This window comes from Salmo trutta, chromosome 33, assembly GCF_901001165.1.
Source record: "Salmo trutta chromosome 33, fSalTru1.1, whole genome shotgun sequence".
NCBI lineage: Eukaryota > Metazoa > Chordata > Actinopteri > Salmoniformes > Salmonidae > Salmo > Salmo trutta.
In genome coordinates, this window is record NC_042989.1 from 39188659 (window position 1) to 39196851 (window position 8193).

Sequence of the window (8193 nt, forward strand, 5' to 3'; positions counted from 1 at the left end):
GAAATGGAAGCTGAAGTGGCACACCTGATACCCTTGGCTGCAGGATTCAGAGAGGTGCCCGTGAAAGCCTGTCGCAGAGCCTAGCATTTACAACAAAAAAGCAACTGCATGCACATTAAACACTAAATGAATCATGTTCAATTGTAATTAGTTAGCTTTTTTTTTTTTCAAGACTGCAACATTTGGCTAAAGTTAAATCTAGACTTGGTTTCCCCTATCGTAATCGCTCCTCTTTCACCCCAGCTGCCTAACTAACCCTGATTCAGATGACCATCCTTCCCATGCTAGATTACGGAGACATCATTTATAGATTGGCAGGTAAGGGTGCTCTCGAGCGGCTAGATGTTCTTTACCATTCAGCCATCAGATATGCCAAAAATGCTCCTTACAGGACACATCACAACACTCTATACTCCTCTGTAAACTGGTCATCTCTGTACACCCGTTGGTGGTTGATGCATATTTCTAAAACTCTGTTAGGCCTCACTCCCCCTTATCTGAGATATCTACTGCAGCCCTCATCCTCCACATACAACACCTGTTCTGCCAGTCACATTCTGTTAAAGGTCCCAAAAGCACACACATCCCTGGGTCGCTCGTCTTTTCAGTTCGCTGTAGCTAGCGACTGGAACGAGCCGCAACAAACACTCAAACTGGACAGTTTTATCTCCATCTCTTCATTCAAAGACTCAATCATGGACACTCTTACTGACAGTTGTGGCTGCTTTGTGTGATGTATTGTTGTCTCTACCTTCTTGCCCTTTGTGCTGTTGTCTGTGCCCAATGTTTGTACCCTGTTTTGTTCCGCTACCATGTTGTGCTGCTACCATGCTGTGTTGTCATGTGTTGCTGCCTTGCTATGTTGTCATCTTAGGTCTCTCTTTATGTAGTGTTGCGTTGTCTGTCTTGTCATGATGTGTGTTTTGTCCTATATTTGTATTTCATTTATTTTTATTTTTAATCCCAGGCCCCCGTCCCCGCAGGAGGCCTTTTGTCTTTTGGTAGGCCTTCATTGTAAATAAGAATTTGTTCTTAACTGAATTGCCTAGTTAAAACAAGGTTAAATAAAATATATATAAATAAAAACGTCCTAAAATCATCCGTTCCTGCTTTATATATAGCACCAGGAAGTGGCACTGTTGCCTTAAAAAAGCGTGTGTGTGTGTGTGTGTGTGTGTTGTTGTTGTGAGTGTGTGTGTGTTTGTGTGTGTTGTTGTGTGTGTATGTGTGTGTGTGCGAAAACATTCCGGAGAGAAGCCTTATTCCTGCTCTGACTGTGGGATGAGTTTCTCTCAACTGAGTGGCTTGAACGTGCACCATCGAACGCACACTGGAGAAAAGCCTCACCGCTGTCCTCACTGTGAGGAGAGTTTCCCATTCCCATCATATCTTGAAATACACTTGCGGAAACATTCTGGAGAGAAGCCTTATTCTCAACACTCAACACTGTCTGCCTGTCTGCTTGTCTGGCTGCCTGTCTGTTGCTCTCTCTGTCTGTCTGTCTGTCTGTCTGTCTGTCTGTCTGTCTGTCTGTCTGTCTGTCTGTCTGTCTGTCTGTCTGTCTGTCTGTCTGTCTGTCTGTCTGCCTGCCTGCCTGCCTGCCTGCCTGCCTGCCTGCCTGCCTGCCTGCCTGCCTGTCTGTCTGTCTGTCTGTCTGTCTGTCTGTCTGTCTGTCTCTGCTTGTATGTGTGTCTGTCTGCCTGTCTATCTCTCTGCCTTTCTGTCTTTCTGTCTCTGTCTGCCTGTCTGTCTGTCTGCCTGCCTGCCTGCCTTTGCTGTCTGTCTGTCCATCTGCCTGTCTTTGTCTACTTGTCCGTCTGTCTATCTGTCACTATATAGGCTGAGAACCCCAAGGCAGATCAGCAATTATCTGCACACCTCATGTTCCAAAAATAAACTGTAGATGCCATTCCTTTGTGTCCCTGTGATGGCCCATTTCTCCTGTCATCATGTATGTTCCAATTAAAGAACAGAATGAAACACGTTGCTTCCCCTTCTCTCCCTCCTTCTACATGATTATATTGCCTTCCTTTGGCTTTCTAACCCAGAAACACAGAACACAGAGCATTTTGTATGGGTCATCATCCCCACAGAATCTAAGTCAGTGCCTGTGATGTTCTCTAGCGAACTCCCATGTCACTGAGGCTGCCACAGCCGTAGAGATATAACGATTACAACAAATGAAGAAATGGACTTTAATGGGAATGTCTATTCTAGTAACTCTATTTCTATGGCCACAGTACCGTTTTTGATCGTAAATGGAGTTTGTCCAGGGATTCAGAGGTTTCTCATGCCATCCCTCTGTCTCTCTCCATCTCATCCCTTTCTCTCTCTACATGCCATCTTTCTCTTCATCACTCTCTTTGGCTCTCTGTCTTTCTCCCTCTCTTTCTCTACATCACTCTCTTTGGCTCTCTCTCTCTATTTTCTCTCCCTCTCTCTGTCTCTCTCTCTCTCTCCAACCATCCACCCATCCATCTTTCTCTCAATGTATTTGTAAATTGAGCCGGGCCTACACAGTTTCCTGCTATTATGATGTGTTCGAAACAGCGGGTTGGATGTGGACTTTACATCTGCATATCTCAGGTTGACCAGCGGGTATGTGTAGTGTCTGGAGAGATATACTGGTCCCACCTGAGCTGTTGCCATGTTAATTACAGCTGAACTGCAGCAGCTGGTGCTGTAGCTATATCTGGGGCCTGCTGCCTAATGTCTTAATGAGCATTAGAGATCTAGGGTGCATCCCAAACGGTACCCTATTCCCCATTGAGTGCACTAGTCTAAAGTAGTGCACATTATAAGGAAAAGGTTGTCATTTGGGTCCTGGTCTAAAGTAGTGCACTACATAGGGAATAGGGTTCCATTTGAAAATGTAGGCCTAGTATGCTGCTGTCCTTACATACATCAAATGAAGTCTTCCTGGCTGCACACCTGCATCTGGTTTCAGAGGTTATTATAACCCGACTGTTGTAGTGAAAACATCATAGATCTCATAATTTCGCTGTAAAAACCAGAGTAACCGAGTACGGCTCCTAACTGCAAATATTTCCATTCTGACATCACGACTAAACTAGTAAAAATGGGGACATCATTTAGGGCTCTGTTCAATCAGTTTTGCTGAAGCGTTACAGACTGTAGACAGAAATTTAAAGGTCATTTTCCGATTGAGCCGACATATGCAGCATTTACCGTGAATGCTGTCTTTGCTAAAAATGAAAACATTGCCTTTAAATGTAAATCACGCTGTAAAACTGAACTTCCACAATATGGATTGAATAGAGCCCTTAGTAAACTAGCACAGATCTGATGGGGAATCCATCCCACATTTTACTGTAGCAAAACAACTAGTTAAGAAGCTGACATGAAGAAATGGGGCAGATTATGACCTATAATGTGTTGCTCACCTGGCTGGGGAAGTCTTTGCTGCCGCCATTTTGTGGGAGGTAGCTACTAGCTAGCCCCTCCTCCTTCATTGCATGTGATGTCACTGAATTCAAATTTGAAAGTTCCCAAGTACCTAAAACCTCCAGGAAAGATGAGGCGGTAAAAGCAAGAAAAAATATCCCCTTTACCAAAAATATTGGTAGAATGGAGAAGATACTGATTTAATGCAGCATACAATGTTTCCAGAAAATGTTGGCCTTGTATTTAGCAACATAGGCATTGAAATGGATACCCAGCAGGCTAAGCAAGCTAGCTAGCTAGCCCATGGTCTTTTAGTTAGCAACATAAGCATTAAGACGGATACCCAGTAGGCTAAGCAAGCTAGCTAGCGAGCTCATGGCCTTTTCTCATTTTGATATGCTCAACTCCTCCATCCTCTCTCCTCCATCCTCTCTCCTCCATCCTCGCTTGCCTCCTTTTGAAAAATTAAAAGGTAATCCTTCCTAATCGAGGAAAACTGATTCAAAAGGGGGCGTAGCAGATTTCAAAACTATTCCACAAAGGACTCAGGCAGAATACACATGACTATCCTTGATGAAAGGAGGCTATCGAGGAGGGACGACACTCTTCTGTTTCGCCTACTAACGAATTGGCATCTCCTCGACCAGTCAACCACTTATCGGTTTCCCGGTCATGGATGGAGAAGAGTGAACGGAGGAGAGTGAACGGAGGAGAGTGAACGGAGGAGAGTGAACGGAGGACAGAGGACGGAGGAGAGTGGACGGAGGACAGAGGACGGAGGAGAGAGGACGGAGGAGAGAGGAAGGAGGAGGGAGGACAGAGGAGAGAGGGTGGAGGTCAGACTTTTGCCCAAATTAAAAAAGCTTAATGCCAGGCGATAGCTAGAATAGGACACGCATATTGTGTAATGGATGAAGTATACTATATATACTAAAGTATGTGAACACCTCTTCAAATTAGTGGATTCGGTTATTTCAGCCACACCCGTTGTTGACAGGTGTATAAAATTGAGCACACAGCCATGCAATATTCATAGACAAACTTGGGGCGGCGGAGTTAGGCTGAGAGTAATGGTTGGGGCTGAGGAGAGAAACTGGGACTAACGGTTGGGGCTGCGGTCGTGCGTGGGTTGCAGGCTGAGGCTGAGGAGGGACCTGGGGGTGAGATTGCTCTGCTCTGCTCTGCTCGCTGCCAAAACATAGGATGTGTTTTATTGCTTTCTATAATCTGTCCTCATTTTACATTTTAATCCCGTTACTGATGTTCTGTACAGGATCTAAGATGAGTTACTGTTTTAATGACCCGGGTGGCAGGGAATTACATCTCCTGTTCTGTCTCCAAAGTTGTACATTTCCACCACACACACGCACACACACACACGCACGCACGCACACACACACACACACACACACACACACACACACACACACACACACATTTCCCTCTGATCTAAGGAGTCAGGTGGTGTAAGAAAGGGTATTCAGTTTGGTGCTTGGTTCTGTCTTCAGCCAGCTGAGGTGTCAGTGTGTCAAGTGTTTTGATGCCTTTGGCTGTCCATTGATATTGATTACTGTCTCTGTCCATTGATATTGATTACTGTCTCTGTCCATTGATATTGATTACTGTCTCTGTCCATTGATATTGATTACTGTCTCTATCCATTGATATTGATTACTGTCTCTGTCCATTGATATTGATTACTGTCTCTATCCATTGATATTGATTACTGTCTCTATCCATTGATATTGATTAGTGTCTCTATCCATTGATATTGATTACTGTCTCTGTCCATTGATATTGATTACTGTCTCTGTCCATTGATATTGATTACTGTCTCTGTCCATTGATATTGATTACTGTCTCTGTCCATTGATATTGATTACTGTCTCTATCCATTGATATTGATTACAGTCCATTGATGAATGCCTCTTCCTCCTCCCACCAACCACAACCCCATCTCTAGGTACCAGGTTTACTCTGCTGTCATTATCCCTGCTGTCATTATCCCTGCTGTCATTATCCCTGCTGTCATTTACCCTGCTGTCATTATCCCTGCTGTCATTATCCCTGCTGTCATTTACCCTGCTGTCATTTACCCTGCTGTCATTATCCCTGCTGTCATTTACTCTGCTGTAATTATCCCTGCTGTCATTATCCCTGCTGTCATTTACCCTGCTGTCATTATCCCTGCTGTCATTATCCCTGCTGTCATTTACTCTGCTGTCATTTACCCTGCTGTCATTTACCCTGCTGTCATTATCCCTGCTGTCATTTACCCTGCTGTCATTATCCCTGCTGTCATTATCCCTGCTGTCATTATCCCTGCTGTCATTATCCCTGCTGTCATTTACCCTGCTGTCATTTACCCTGCTGTCATTATCCCTGCTGTCATTATCCCTGCTGTCATTTACCCTGCTGTCATTTACCCTGCTGTCATTATCCCTGCTGTCATTATCCCTGCTGTCATTATCCCTGCTGTCATTTACCCTGCTGTCATTATCCCTGCTGTCATTTACCCTGCAGTCATTATCCCTGCTGTCATTTACTCTGCTGTCATTATCCCTGCTGTCATTTACCCTGCTGTCATTATCCCTGCTGTCATTTATCCTGCTGTCATTTACCTGCTGTCATTATCCCTGCTGTCATTTACCCTGCTGTCATTTACCCTGCTGTCATTTACCCTGCTGTCATTTACCCTGCTGTCATTATCCCTGCTGTCATTATCCCTGCTGTCATTTACCCTGCTGTCATTATCCCTGCTGTCATTTACTCTGCTGTCATTTACCATGCTGTCATTTACCCTGCTGTCATTTACCCTGCTGTCATTATCCCTGCTGTCATTATCCCTGCTGTCATTATCCCTGCTGTCATTTACCCTGCTGTCATTTACCCTGCTGTCATTATCCCTGCTGTCATTATCCCTGCTGTCATTATCCCTGCTGTCATTTACCCTGCTGTCATTTACCCTGCTGTCATTACCCTGCTGTCATTATCCCTGCTGTCAGTATCCCTGCTGTCATTTACTCTGCTGTCATTTACCCTGCTGTCATTACCCGTGCTGTCATTATCCCTGCTGTCATTTACCCCTGCTGCATTATCCCTGCTGTCATATCCCTGCTGTCAATTATCCCTGCTGTCATTTACCCTGCTGTCATTATCCCTGCTGTCATTATCCTATGTGTCTTACCCTGCTGTCATTATCCCTTGCTGTCATTACCCTGCTGTCATTTATCCCTGCTGTCATTATCCTGCTGTCATTTGACCTGACTGTCATTATCCCTGCTGTCATTACCCTGCTGTCATTTACCCTGCTGTCATTATCCCTGCTGTCATTACCCTGCTGTCATTATCCTGCTGTCATTATCCTGCTGTCATTATCCCTTGCTGTCATTTACCCTGCTGTCATTATCCCCTGCTGTCATTTACCCTGCTGTCATTATCCCTGCTGTCATTAGCCCTGCTTGTCATTTACCCTGCTGTCATTTACCCTGCTGTCATTTACCCTGCTGTCATTATCCCTGCTGTCATGATCCCTGCTGTCATTATCCCTGCTGTCATTTACCATGCTGTCATTATCCCTGCTGTCATTTACCCTGCTGTCATTATCCCTGCTGTCATTATCCCTGCTGTCATTTACCCTGCTGCCATTATCCCTGCTGTCATTATCCTTGCTGTCATTATCCCTGCTGTCATTTACCCTGCTGTCATTTACCCTGCTGTCATTATCCCTGCTGTCATTATCCCTGCTGTCATTTACCCTGCTGTCATTATCCCTGCTGTCATTATCCCTGCTGTCATTATCCCTGCTGTCATTATCCCTGCTGTCATTATCCCTACTGTCATTTACCCTACTGTCATTTACCCTGCTGTCATTATCCCTGCTGTCATTATCCCTACTGTCATTTACCCTGCTGTCATTATCCCTATGTCATTTACTCTGCTGTCATTTACCCTGCTGCCATTATCCCTGCTGTTATTATCCCTGCTGTCAGTTACCCTGCTGTCATTATCCCTGCTGTCATTATCCCAGCTGTCATTATTCCTGCTGTCATTATCCCTGCTGTCATTTACCCTGCTGTCATTTACTCCGCTGTCATTATCCCTGCTGTCATTATCCCTGCTGTCATTATCCCTGCTGTCATTTACCCTGCTGTCATTTACCCTGCTGTCATTATCCCTGCTGTCATTATCCCTGCTGTCATTATCCCTGCTGTCATTTACTCTGCTGTCATTTACCCTGCTGTCATTATCCCTGCTGTCATTTACCCTGATGCCATTATCCCTGCTGTCATTATCCCTGCTGTCATTATCCCTGCTGTCATTTACCCTGCTGCCATTATCCCTGCTGTCATTATCCTTGCTGTCATTTACCCTGCTGTCATTATCCCTGCTGTCATTATCCCTGCTGTCATTTACCCTGCTGTCATTATCCCTGCTGTCATTATCCCTGCTGTCATTTACCCTGCTGTCATTATCCCTGCTGTCATTTACCCTGCTGTCATTATCCCTGCTGTCATTATCCCTGCTGTCATTATCCCTGCTGTCATTTACCCTGCTGTCATTATCCCTGCTGTCATTTACCCTGCTGTCATTATCCCTGCTGTCATTATCCCTGCTGTCATTTACCCTGCTGTCATTTACCCTGCTGTCATTTACCCTGCTGTCATTATCCCTGCTGTCATGATCCCTGCTGTCATTATCCCTGCTGTCATTTACCATGCTGTCATTATCCCTGCTGTCATTTACCCTGCTGTCATTATCCCTGCTGTCATTATCCCTGCTGTCATT